This window comes from Lepidochelys kempii, chromosome 26 (assembly GCF_965140265.1).
Source record: "Lepidochelys kempii isolate rLepKem1 chromosome 26, rLepKem1.hap2, whole genome shotgun sequence".
Classification (NCBI taxonomy): Eukaryota; Metazoa; Chordata; order Testudines; family Cheloniidae; genus Lepidochelys; species Lepidochelys kempii.
Window position 1 is genome coordinate 15,893,088 of NC_133281.1, and position 13,738 is coordinate 15,906,825.

Below are 13,738 nucleotides of genomic sequence, written 5' to 3' on the forward strand. Positions count from 1 at the left end.
GTGAGAAAGAACAAACTACAGGCCGCCTGGGAGGGCCCTTTCAAGGTCGTCAAGCAGCTCAATGAGGTAAACTATGTGGTGGAGCTGTCGAACCGGGCGCACCACCGCCGGGTGTACCATGTGAATATGATGAAGCCATATTATGCCAGGGGGAATGTGGTGTTGGCCGTGTGTGGACAGTGGGAGGAGCAGGGAGATGACCCTTTAGTAGATCTATTCCCTGGGACCAGAGCTGGTTCTGCCCTGGAAACAATTCCCCTCTCGGATCAGCTAACCCCTGCCCAGCAAGCTGAGGTCAGGGGGGTGCTGCATCCGTCCCGACAGCTGTTTTCCAACCAGCCTGGACGCACAAATCTGACTGTCCACCGGGTGCAGACAGGGTCACACCCACCGATAAGATGCTCCCCCTTCTGAGTCACAGGAAAAACTGCTCAGGACCTGGAAAGAGAGGTCCGGGACATGCTGGCTTTGGGGGTGATCCAGCCCTCTGCCAGCCCTTGGGCCTCGCCGGTGGTGCTGGTCCCCAAAAAGGACGGGTCGGTCCGGTTCTGTGTGGACTATCGGAAGCTCAGTGCCATACCCCATGCCCAGACCGGATGAGCTCCTAGACAAAGCTGGGAGGAGCTCGGTACCTCACCACCATGGACCTTACAAAGGACTACTGGCAAGTGCCGCTGGATGCAGAGGCCCGGCTGAAATCGGCCTTTATCACCCCTCTGGGGCTCTATGAGTTCCTGACCCTGCCTTTCGGCCTCAAGGGAGCACCGGCCACCTTCCAGTGCCTAGTGGACCAGCTCCTGAGGGGGATGGAGAGTTTTGCTGTGGCGTATATTGATGACATCTGTGTCTTTAGCCAGACCTGGGAGGACCACGTGTCCCAGGTTAGACAAGTGCTGGACCGACTCCAGGGGGCTGGGCTGACTGTAAAAGCGGAGAAGTGCAAGGTGGGGATGGCGGAAGTATCTTACCTGGGCCATTGGGTGGGGAGCGGCCGCCTAAAGCCTGAACCAGCCAAGGTGGAGGTGATCAGAGACTGGCCCGCTCCCCACACCAAAAAACAGGTCCAAGCCTTTATTGGGTTGGCCGGATACTACCGAAGATTTGTGCCCCACTTTAGCGCCATAGCCACCCCCATCACGGAGCTATGCAAGAAGGGGAAGCCAGACAAGGTGGTCTGGACCGAGCAGTGCCAGGAGGCTTTCCGGGCGCTGAAGGAGGCTCTGGTCAGTGGCCCAGTTCTGGCAAACCCAGACTTTGACAAGCCCTTTGTGGTGTTCACCTTCGCCTCCGACACGGGACTGGGGGCGGTGTTAATGCAGGAGGATGAAAAGGGGGAGAGACACCCCATCGTGTACCTGAGCAAGAAGTTGCCACCCCAGGAGCAACATTACGCGGCCATCAAGAAGGAGTGCCTGGCCATGGTGCGGGCCCTCAAGAAACTAGAGCCCTATCTCTTCGGGCGACACTTCACCGTGTACACCGACCACTCTCCCCTGACCTGGCTGCGCCAGATGAAAGGAGCCAACGCCAAGCTCCTGAGATGGAGCCTGCTCCTGCAGGATTACGACATGGACGTGGTCCACGTGAAAGGAAGTGCCAACCTGATAGGGGATGCGCTGTCCCGGAGAGGGGGCCCCCGAACTTCCCCAGGTCACTGGTCAGAGTGACCCCGCTCAGTTCAGTCTCGAAGGGGGGAGAGATGTGACGATGTGACGCAGCAGGGAGGGGGGAGTGTTGACCTGGGAATGTGCCCTGGGGATGGGAGACCTGAGAACCTGTCACCTGAGCCAGGAGGGGGAGGGGGAGGTAACACCTCTGCCCAGGAATGTGAAGATAGGCTGTTTCCACAGTATGCATCCGATGAAGTGAGCTGTAGCTCACGAAAGCTTATGCTCAAATAAATTGGTTAGTCTCTAAGGTGCCACAAGTCCTCCTTTTCTTCAAGCTGCAGGAGAGAGCCTGCGGGGAGGTGGGGGGGTTAGTTTCAGTTTGGGGCTGGGTGGAGGAACACAGGGAACCCCAGGGCTGGGGTCTAAGCTCCCTGCTCCCCCAGAAGGACTTGACTGAGGGGTCCTGGTTGTACCCACAAGCTCTGTTTTGGACTGTGTTCCTGTTGTCCAATAAACCTTCTGTTTTACTGGCTGGCTGAGAGTCTCAGTGAATCCCTGGAAGAGGGGTGCAGGGCCTGGACTCCCCCACACTCCGTTACACCAGGTCAATTAAGCTTTGGATCAGAACCCCATGCTATCCAAATTTGAATTTTGGTATTGAGAGTTTTGTTGGTTAAAGATCAGTGACCATGAGCCAGAAAGCAGCAACAGAAGCAATGAAACTGCAAGCCCTGAGAGACAGCCTGCAGTTTGAGCATGAACAAAAACTGGCAGAAATTCGAATGAGAGAGAAGCAAGCCTAGGCCCAGCTGGAGAAAGAAGCTGATGAAAGAAAGAGAGGAAAGGGCTCGTAGGGAGCATATTAAGCTGCTGGCTGCTGAGGAGAGGGTTCGCCAGACATGACAAGAAACTGCCAGACTTCAGCTCCAAGTCAAAAAAGCAAGGGAAGAACAGCAGAAACTGTATCATCTTGGAAGTCCAGTTTATAACAATGCTGGTGTGTTGCACAACTCTGAGCAGTTGTCTGGGTGTAACCAAATGTACCCCAACACTGCCACCCTTTATGTAAATGCTGTTACTGCGAGTTCAGCAGAGGGTGGCCCCATAAATTGTGCCAATGCTCGGTATGGGAGTGATAATGGAAAATTCATAGAGAGTGTAAAAATCAATGGTAAAAGCTGTTTAGGGCAAATTATAGCTTCTAACATCACTCTTGTTAAAGTAGATCTTGTCAAACAGGAAGATTACTTTCCAAATCAGAGTGTGAATGTTGTCTTCCTCTATGAGTTTACTGGTTTCAGAGTAGCAGCCGTGTTAGTCTGTATCCGCAAAAAGAAAAGGAGGACTTGTGGCACCTTAGAGACTAACCAATTTATCTGAGCATGAGCTTTCGTGAGCTACAGCTCACTTCATCGGATGCATTCAGTGGAAAATATAGTGGGGAGATTTTATATACACAGAGAATATGAAACAATGGGTGAAGTAAATACTCACCAGCAACCACACGCCACACAACAGAACCACTAACCCAGGAACCTATCCTTGCAACACAGCCCGTTGCCAACTGTGTTCACATATCTATTCAGGGGACCCCATCACAGGGCCTAATCACATCAGCCACACTATCAGAGGCTCGTTCACCTGCACATCCACCAATGTGATATATGCCATCATGTGCCAGCAAGGCCCCTCTGCCATGTACATTGGTCAAACTGGACAGTCTCTATGTAAAAGAATAAATGGACACAAATCAGATGTCCAGAATTATAACATTCAAAAACCAGTCGGAGAACACTTCAACCTCTCTGGTCACTTGATTTCTGACCTTAAAGTGGCAATTCTTCAACAAAAAAAACTTCAAAAACAGAATCCAACGAGATACTGCTGAATTGGAATTAATTTGCAAACTGGATGCTTTCCTGCTGGTACTAGCCCACCTTTCTTGATCACTCTTGTTACAGTGTGTACGGTAACATCCATTGTTTCATGTTCTCTGTGTATATAAAACTCCCCACTGTATTTTCCACTGAATGCATCCGATGAAGTGAGCTGTAGCCCACAAAACCTTATGCTCTAATAAATGTGTTAGTCTCGAAGGTGCCACAAGTCCTCCTGTTCTTTTTATGAGTTTACTGTAAGCGTATCTTTAGCCCGAATCCACCTTGAATGGAATAGTACGAAGCATGAAGTTATAGCTGGTGTAAGGAAGTTGTTGCCTAAGGATCTTTTGATTGGGGAAGATGATATTAAAGCTTTGTTCAATCCAGGTAACCAGTCACAGGAAAGGAATGATCTTAAACCTGTGTCTATTATGGGCAATGATTTGCCTGGGGCGGGTTTCTCCAAATGTTTGTCTGAGGAAAAGAGCTGTTTGTCTGTGAATGAAGTTTCTGAATGTCTGTCTAGTGTCTCAGAAGTGAATCTGGAATTAGATCAAGCTCAGAAAGAACTCATTGGTCAGGAAAATGTTTCTCTGGAGCAGATTAAAGTGGATGGTCAGGTTGAAGCCCTAGCTGAGGAAGGCAAGGAAAGTTTGGATGGGCCTAGGCAGCCCTGTGAGCTGATGGATTTGTCTAATCAGCAGTTTGGGAAGGCGAGGAGAGTGTGAGATGAGTGTCCCTGGACCTTACCTGTTACCTGGGTGGAGAATTGTAACAGTGAAGGGAATGTGCCTGTGTCTGTCAGGGGTATTGACTTGCCTATGGAGGGAGCCACTCCGGTCTCCAAGCAGTTGACTGTGAACAGCCCTGTGTGCTGGGACAAGGGAAATGAGATCCCGAGTTGTGTGTCTGGAAAAGGAGAATGTGTCTCCAGTTCTTTGTCTGTGGAGCAGACAGAAGGGGCCTTTCAGCCTGTGATCATTGAGGATAGTGCAGTTGTCTCAGAGTTGTTTCTGAATTCAACTAAATCCCAGAAAGGAAATGGTCCTAAGTTTGTGCCTGCTCGGGAGAATGTCACTGTAACTAGGTTTCAGAGTAGCAGCTGTGTTAGGGTATGTCTACACTACGGAATAAGGTCGAATTTATAGAAGTCGGTTCTTTAGAAATCGGTTTTATATATTCGAGTGTGTGTGTCCCCACAGAAAATGCTCTAAGTGCATTAAGTGCATTAACTCGGTGGAGTGCTTCCACAGTACCGAGGCTAGTTGACTTCCGGAGCGTTGCACTGTGGGTAGCTATCCGACAGTTCCCGCAGTCTCCGCTGCCCATTGGAATTCTGGGTTGAGATCCCAGTGCCTGATGGGGCTAAAACATTGTTGCGGGTGGTTCTGGGTACATATCGTCAGGCCCCCGTTCCCTCCCTCCCTCCATGAAAGCAAGAGCAGACAATCATTTCGCGCCTTTTTTCCTGAGTTACCTGTGCAGACGCCATACCACGGCAAGCATGGAGCCCGCTCAGGTAACCGTCACCGTATGTCTCCTGCGTGCTGGCAGACGTGGTACAGCATTGCTACACAGCAGCAGCAACCCATTGCCTTCTGGCAGCAGACAGTGTAATATGACTGGTAGCCGTCATCGTCGTGTCCGAGGTGCTCCTGGCCACGTCGGCTGGGAGCGCCTGGGCAGACATGGGCACAGGGACTAAATTTGGAGTGACTTGACCAGGTCATTCTCTTTAGTCCCGCAGTCAGTCCTATTGAACTGTCTTATGGTGAGCAGGCAGGCGATATGGATTGCTAGCAGTCCTATTGCATCATCTTCTGCCGGGCAGGCAAGAGATGAGGATGGCATGCAGTCCTTCTGCACTGTCTGCTGCCAGCCAAAGATGTAAAAGATAGATGGAGTGGATCAAAACAAGAAATAGACCAGATTTGTTTTGTACTCATTTGCCTCCTCCCCGATCTAGGGGACTCATTCCTCTAGGTCACACTGCAGTCACTCACAGAGAAGGTGCAGCGAGGTAAATCTAGCCATGTATCAATCAGAGGCCAGGCTAACCTCCTTGTTCCAATAAGAACAATAACTTAGGTGCACCATTTCTTATTGGAACCCTCCGTGAAATCCTGCCTGAAATACTCCTTGATGTAAAGCTACCCCCTTTGGTGATTTTAGCTCCCTGAAGCCAACCCTGTAAGCTGTGTCGTCAGTCGCCCCTCCCTCCTTCAGAGCAACGGCAGACAATCGTTCCGCGCCTTTTTTCTGTGCGGACGCCATACCAAGGCAAGCATGGAGGCCGCTCAGCTCACTTTGGCAATTAGGAGCACATTAAACACCACACGCATTATCCAGCAGTATATGCAGCACCAGAACCTGGCAAAGCGATACCGGGCGAGGAGGCGACGTCAGTGCGGTCACGTGAGTGATCAGGACATGGACACAGACTTCTCTAAAAGCAGGGGCCCTGGCAATGCGTGCATCATGGTGCTAATGGGGCAGGTTCATGCTGTGGAATGCCGATTCTGGGCTCGGGAAACAAGCACAGATTGGTGGGACCGCATAGTGTTGTAGGTCTGGGACAATTCCCAGTGGCTGCGAAACTTTCGCACGCGTAAGGGCACTTCCATGGAACTTTGTGACTTGCTTTCCCCTGCCCTGAAGCGCATGAATACCAAGATGAGAGCAGCCCTCACAGTTGAGAAGCGAGTGGCGATAGCCCTGTGGAAGCTTGCAACGCCAGACAGCTACCGGTCAGTCGGGAATCAATTTGGAGTGGGCAAATCTACTGTGGGGGCTGCTGTGATGCAAGTAGCCCACGCAATCAAAGATCTGCTGATATCAAGGGTAGTGACCCTGGGAAATGTGCAGGTCATAGTGGATGGCTTTGCTGCAAGGGGATTCCCTAACTGTGGTGGGGCCATAGACGGAACCCATATCCCTATCTTGGCACCGGAGCACCAAGCCGCCGAGTACATAAACCGCAAGGGGTACTTTTCAATAGTGCTGCAAGCTCTGGTGGATCACAAGGGACGTTTCACCAACATCAACGTGGGATGGTCGGGAAAGGTACATGACGCTCGCATCTTCAGGAACTCTGGTCTGTTTCAAAAGCTGCAGGAAGGGATTTTATTCCCAGACTAGAAAATAACTGTTGGGGATGTTGAAATGCCTATATGTATCCTTGGGGACCAGCCTACCCCTTAATGCCATGGCTCATGAAGCCGTACACAGGCTGCCTGGACAGTAGTCAGGAGCTGTTCAACTACAGGCTGAGCAAGTGCAGAATGGTGGTAGAATGTGCATTTGGATGTTTAAAGGCGCGCTGGCGCAGTTTACTGACTCGCTTAGACCTCAGTGAAACCAATATTCCCACTGTTATTACTGCTTGCTGTGTGCTCCACAATATCTGTGAGAGTAAGGGGGAGACGTTTATGGTGGGGTGGAAGGTTGAGGCAAATCGCCTGGCTGCTGGTTACGCACAGCCAGACACCAGGGCGGTTAGAAGAGCACAGGAGGGCGCGGTACGCATCAGAGAAGCTTTGAAAACCAGTTTCATGACTGGCCAACCTACGGTGTGAAAGTTCTGTTTGTTTCTCCTTGATGAAACCCCCCGCCCCTTGGTTCACTCTACTTCCCTGTAAGCTAACCACCCTCCCCTCCTCCCTTCGATCACCGCTTGCAGAGGCAATAAAGTCATTGTTGCTTCACATTCATGCATTCTTTATTCATTCATCACACAAATAAGGGGATGACTACCAAGGTAGCCCAGGAGGGGTGGTGGAGGAGGGAAGGAAAATGCCACACAGCACTTTAAAAGTTTACAACTTTAAAATTTATTGAATGCCAGCCTTCTTTTCTTGGGGCAATCCTCTGTGGCGGAGTGGCTGGTTGGCCGGTGCCCCCCCCCACCGCGTTCTTGGGCGTCTGGGTGTGGAGGCTATGGAACTTGGGGAGGAGGGCGGTTGGTTACAGAGGGGCTGCAGTGGCAGTCTGTGCTCCAGCTGCCTTTGCTGCAGCTCAACCATACACTGGAGCATACTGGTTTGGTCCTCCAGCAGCCTCAGCATTGAATCCTGCCTCCTCTCATCACGCTGCCGCCACATTTGAGCTTCAGCCCTGTCTTCAGCCCGCCACTTACTCTCTTCAGCCCGCCACCTCTCCTCCCGGTCATTTTGTGCTTTCCTGCACTCTGACATTATTTGCCTCCACGCATTTGTCTGTGCTCTGTCAGTGCGGGAGGACAGCATGAGCTCGGAGAACATTTCATCTCGAGTGCGTTTTTTTTTCTTTCTAATCTTCACTAGCCTCTGGGAAGGAGAAGATCCTGTGATCATTGAAACACATGCAGCTGGTGGAGAAAAAAAAAGGGACAGCAGTATTTAAAAAGACAAATTTTATAAAACTTTTATAAAATTTTCTCACCCCCCCCCTTTCTGCAAAAAGCACACACACAAACTCACTCTTTGTGTGTGTGGTTTTTGGAAAAAAAAGCGGGGGGGGTGGTGAGAAAACCTGGATTTGTGCTGGAAATGGCCCACCTTGATTATCATACACATTGTAAGGAGAGTGATCACTTTAGATAAGCTATTACCAGCAGGAGAGTGGGGTGGGAGGAGGTATTGTTTCATGATCTCTGTGTATATAATGTCTTCTGCAGTTTCCACAGTATGCATCCGATGAAGTGAGCTGTAGCTCACGAAAGCTCATGCTCAAATAAATTGGTTAGTCTCTAAGGTGCCACAAGTACTCCTTTTCTTTTTGCGAATACAGACTAACACGGCTGCTACTCTGAAACTTGCTGTTAACATTACATACATAGCACATGTGTTTTCGTTACAAGGTCGCATTTTGCCTCCCCCCACCGTGTGGCTACCCCCTCAACCCTCCCCCCTCCCCGTGCCTAACAGCGGGGAACATTTCTGTTTAGCCACAGGCAAACAGCCCAGCAGGAACGGGCTCCTCTGAGTGTCCCCTGAAGAAAAGCACTCTATTTCAACCAGGTGACCATGAATTATATCTCACTCTCCTGAGGATAACGCAGAGAGATAAAGAACGGATGTTGTTTGAACGCCAGCAAACATACACTGCAATGCTTTGTTGTACAATGATTCCCGAGTACGTGTTACTGGCCTGGAGTGGTAAAGTGTCCTACCATGAAGTGTCCTACCTTTTCTGCGGAAAAGGACCTAGGGGTGACAGTGGACGAGAAGCTGGATATGAGTCAGCAGTGTGCCCTTGTTGCCAAGAAGGCCAATGGCATTTTGGGATGTATAAGTAGGGGCATAGCGAGCAGATCGAGGGACGTGATCGTTCCCCTCTATTCGACATTGGTGAGGCCTCATCTGGAGTACTGTGTCCAGTTTTGGGCCCCACACTACAAGAAGGATGTGGATAAATTGGAGAGAGTCCAGCGAAGGGCAACAAAAATGATTAGGGGTCTGGAACACATGAGTTATGAGGAGAGGCTGAGGGAGCTGGGATTGTTTAGCCTGCAGAAGAGAAGAATGAGGGGGGATTTGATAGCTGCTTTCAACTACCTGAAAGGGGGTTCCAAAGAGGATGGCTCTAGACTGTTCTCAATGGTAGCAGATGACAGAACGAGGAGTAATGGTCTCAAGTTGCAGTGGGGGAGGTTTAGATTGGATATTAGGAAAAACTTTTTCACTAGGAGGGTGGTGAAACACTGGAATGCGTTACCTAGGGAGGTGGTAGAATCTCCTTCCTTAGAGGTTTTTAAGGTCAGGCTTGACAAAGCCCTGGCTAGGATGACTTAACTGGGAATTGGTCCTGCTTTGAGCAGGGGGTTGGACTAGATGACCTTCTGGGGTCCCTTCCAACTCTGATATTCTATGATTCTATGAAGGACGCAATAAGGCTGCCCTCCCCAGAAACCTTTTGCAAAGGCTTTGGGAGTACATCCAGGAGTGCCGCGAATGCCAGGGCAAAGTAATCCTTTCACATGCTTGCTTTTAAACCATGTATAGTATTTTAAAAGGTACACTCACCGGAAGTCCCTTCTCCGCCTGTCAGGTCCAGGAAGCAGCCTTGGGTGGGTTCAGGGGGTACTGGCTCCAGGTCCAGGGTGAGAAACAGTTCCTGGCTGTTTTGCCCCCGCTTGCTTGCTATGAGCTATCTACAACCTCATCATCATCTTCTTCATCCCCAAAACCTGCTTCCGTGTTGCCTCCATCTCCATTGAAGGAGTCAAATAACACGGCTGGGGTAGTGGTGGCTGAACCCCCTAAAATGGCATGCAGTTCATCATAGAAGCGGCATGTTTGGGGCTCTGACCCGGAGCGGCCGTTCGCCTCTCTGGTTTTCTGGTAGGCTTGCCTCAGCTCCTTAAGTTTCACGCGGCACTGCTTCAGGTCCCTGTTATGGCCTCTGTCCTTCATGCCCTGGGAGATTTTGACAAAGGTTTTGGCATTTCGAAAACTGGAACGGAGTTCTGATAGCACAGATTCCTCTCCCCAAACAGCGATCAGATCCCGTACCTCCCGTTCGGTCCATGCTGGAGCTCTTTTGCAATTCTGGGACTCCATCATGGTCACCTCTGCTGATGAGTTCTGCATGGCCACCTGCAGCTTGCCACGCTGGCCAAACAGGAAATGAGATTCAAAAGTTCACGGTTCTTTTCCTGTCTACCTGGCCAGTGCATCTGAGTTGAGAGTGCTGTCCAGAGCGGTCACAATGGAGCACTCTGGGATAGCTCCCGGAGGCCAATACCATCGAATTGTGTCCACAGTACCCCAAATTCAAGCCGGCAAGGCCGATTTAAGCGCTAATCCACTTGTCAGGGGTGGAGTAAGGAAATCGATTTTAAGAGCCCTTTAAGTCGAAATAAAGGGCTTCATCGTGTGGACGGGTGCAGGTTTACATCAATTTAACGCTGCTAAATTCGACCTAAAGTCCTAGTGTAGACCAGGGCTTAGTCTGTATCTGCAAAAAGAAAAGGAGTACTTGTGGCACCTTAGAGACTAACCAATTTATTTGAGCATAAGCTTTTGTGAGCTACAGCCCACTTCATTGGATGCATTCAGTGGAAAATATAGTGAGGAGATTTATATACACAGAGAACATGAAACAATGGGTGTTACCATTGTAACTGTAAGGAGAGTGATCAGGTAAGGTGAGCTATTACCAGCAGGAGAGCGGGGCGGGGCGGTGGGGGAACCTTTTGTGGTGATAATCAAGGTGGGCCATTTCCAGCAGTTGAGAAGAACATCTGAGGAACAGTCAGGGGGAGGGGGAATAAACATGGGGAAATAGTTTTACTTTGTGTAATGACCCATCCACTCCCAGTCCCTATTCAAGCCTAAATTAATTGTATCCAGTTTGCAAATTAATTCCAATTCAGCAGTCTCTCATTGGAGTCTGTTTTGGAAGTTTTTTTGTTAAAGAATTGCTACTTTTAGGTCTGTAATCGAGTGACCAAAGAGATTGAAGTGTTCTCCGACTGGTTTTTGAATGTTATGATTCCTGATGTCAGATTTGTGTCCATTTATTCTTTTACATAGAGACTGTCCAGTTTGGCCAATGTACATGGCAGAGGGGCATTGCTGGCACATGATGGCATATATCACATTGGTAGATGTGCAGGTGAACGAGCCTCTGATAGTGTGGCTGATGTGATTAGGCTCTATGATGGTGTCCCCTGAATAGATATGTGGACACAGTTGGCAACGGGCTTTGTTGCAAGGATAGGTTCCTGGGTTAGTGGTTCTGTGTTGTGGTGTGTGGTTGCTGGTGAGTATTTGCTTCAGGCTGGGGAGCTGTCTGTAAGCAAGGACTGGCCTGTCTCCCAAGATCTGGGAGAGTGATTGGTCGTCCTTCAGGATAGGTTGTAGATCCTTGATGATGCGTTGGAGAGGTTTTAGTTGGGGGCTGAAGGTGATGGCTAGTGGCGTTCTGGTATTTCTGTCCTGTAGTCAGTAACTTCTGGGTACTCTTCTGGCTCTGTCAATTTGTTTCTTCACTTCAGGAGGTGGGTATTGTAGTTGTAAGAATACTTGATAGAGATCGTGTAGGTGTTTGTCTCTGTCTGATGGGTTGGAGCAAATGCGGTTGTATTGTAAAGCTTGGCTGTAGACAATGGATCGTGTGGTGTGGTCTGGATGAAAGCTGGAGGCATGTAGATAGGCATAGGGGTCAGTAGGTTTCCGGTATAGGGTGGTGTTTGTTTATGTGACCATCGCTGATTAGCACCGTAGTGTCCAGGAAGTGGATCTCTTGTGTGGACTGGTCCAGGCTGAGGTTGATGGTGGGTTGCATCCAGTTAGTGTCTTAGGGCTTGGCTACACTTGCGAGGTAGAGCGCATTAAAGCAGCCCCAGGCACCCTAGCTCACTCCCCGTCCACACTGGCAAGGCAAGGAGAGCGTGCTGACTCCATGGCTAGAGCGCTCCAGGTACTCCACCTCGGCAAGGGGAATAACGTTTGCTGGGCCCCAGCTGGAGCATCGTGGCGCCAGCGTGGACGCCCTGGTCTGTTAGTGCACTCTGATCGGCCTCCAGAAGTGTCCCACAATGCCTGTGCTAGCCACTCTGGTCATCACTTTGAACTCTACTGCCCTGCCCTCAGGTGACCAACCGTCAGACCCGCCCTTTAAATTCTCTGGGAATTTTGAAAATCCGCTTCCTGTTTGCTCAGCCAGGCGTGGAGTGCTCTTGGTGAATCTTTCCAGGTGACCATGCCTCCACGCGCCAGGCGATCCCCCAGTATGGAGCAATGGTGAGGTGCTGGACCTCATCAGTGTTTGGGGGGAGGAAGCTGTCCAGTCCCAGCTGAGCTCCAGCCATAGGAATTACAATACCTTCGGGCAGATATCAAGGGACATGATGGAAAGGGGCCATGAGCGGGACACACTGCAGTGCAGGATTAAAGTGAAGGAGCTGTGGAATGCCTACAGCAAAGCCCGCGAGGAAAACAGCTGCTCCAGTGCTGCCTCTGCGACTTGCCATTTCTACAAAGAGCTGGACGTGATACTTGGGGCCGACCCCACCTCCACTCCGAGTACCACTATGGACACTTCAGAGCCCAGTTCAACAAGGCGGTAGGAGGAGGAGCAGAAAAGTGGGAGCGAGGGTGCTGAGGTGGAGGAAGACACCCCGGAATCCCTAGATGAACGCAGTCAGGAGCCAGGAAGAAGGTAGCCAGTCGTGGCAGCCAGTGCTGGGGGAAGGACAAACACCAGAGGAGGTTCCCGGTAAGCGGCTTTTATTTTGGGAAGAAAGGTATTCGGTGCAGGCTCTTGGGGCGAGGAGGGTTAGAGCTGAATGCACGCCTAGATGCGGAATAGGGCGTTGACGTGCTCTCTCACATCGTGGTAATCGGCCTCAGTGATCTCTTCAAAGGTCTCATCCAGAACTTGGGCAATGCGCTTAGGCAGGTTTCTCGGGAGAGCCACTGTGTTCCTTTGGGGGGAGGGATAGCTCAGTGGTTTGAGCATTGGCCTGCTAAACCCAGGGTTGTGAGTTCAATCCTTGAGGGGGCCATTTAGGGATCTGGGGCAAAAATTGGATTGGTCCTGCTTCAAGCAGGGGGTTGGACTAGATGACCTCCTGAGGTCCCTTCCAACCCTAATCTTCTATGATTGTCCCAGTAAGACTAATTTATCCATGCCACTGTGCCGTAAGGGGCAGGGGGGACCATTGCTGCACACAGGCAAGCTGCATCTGGGCCAGGGTGGAAGCCGAATAGCAGCAGAGGACCCTCCCTTGCTTCCCAGGTCACCCTCAGCAGCAAGATATCTTCCAGGATGAACTCCTGTGGAAAATATGGGGCCAGTGTTCAGTATAGGGGTCCCCTGCCACTGTTGGCTCTCCCCAAGGCACAGAAACCCAGAGGACAGTACGGCTGTGAAACAATCAGTCACGCTCGCTCCTGTGCTTACTCACCATTTTGGGGCTCCCAGGGGTTATGTGTGCTCGCTTTGGGATGCTATTGTGTAGACTGTGCTTGCCCTTAAGTACGGGGGAATCATTGCTCTATCTGGTGTGAACAAAGCTGCCTCTGTTAAGTGTTGCATTTTGCCTTTACATGTAAGCAGTGTCAGGATGAGCTCCACCCTGACATCTGGTGGTGAGGTGTGGCAAGTTGTGGAAAAGAACTTCAGGGGCCAATCTCATTTGCATAGGCACACCCACCACGCCTAGAATGAGACCATAGCTGCCCAAATGGTCACTTTGGCTGCTGTGGGATCCCCAGTGTCTCTGTTATTGGGGCAGGAAGAATAAATTGTTATTACCCTGAT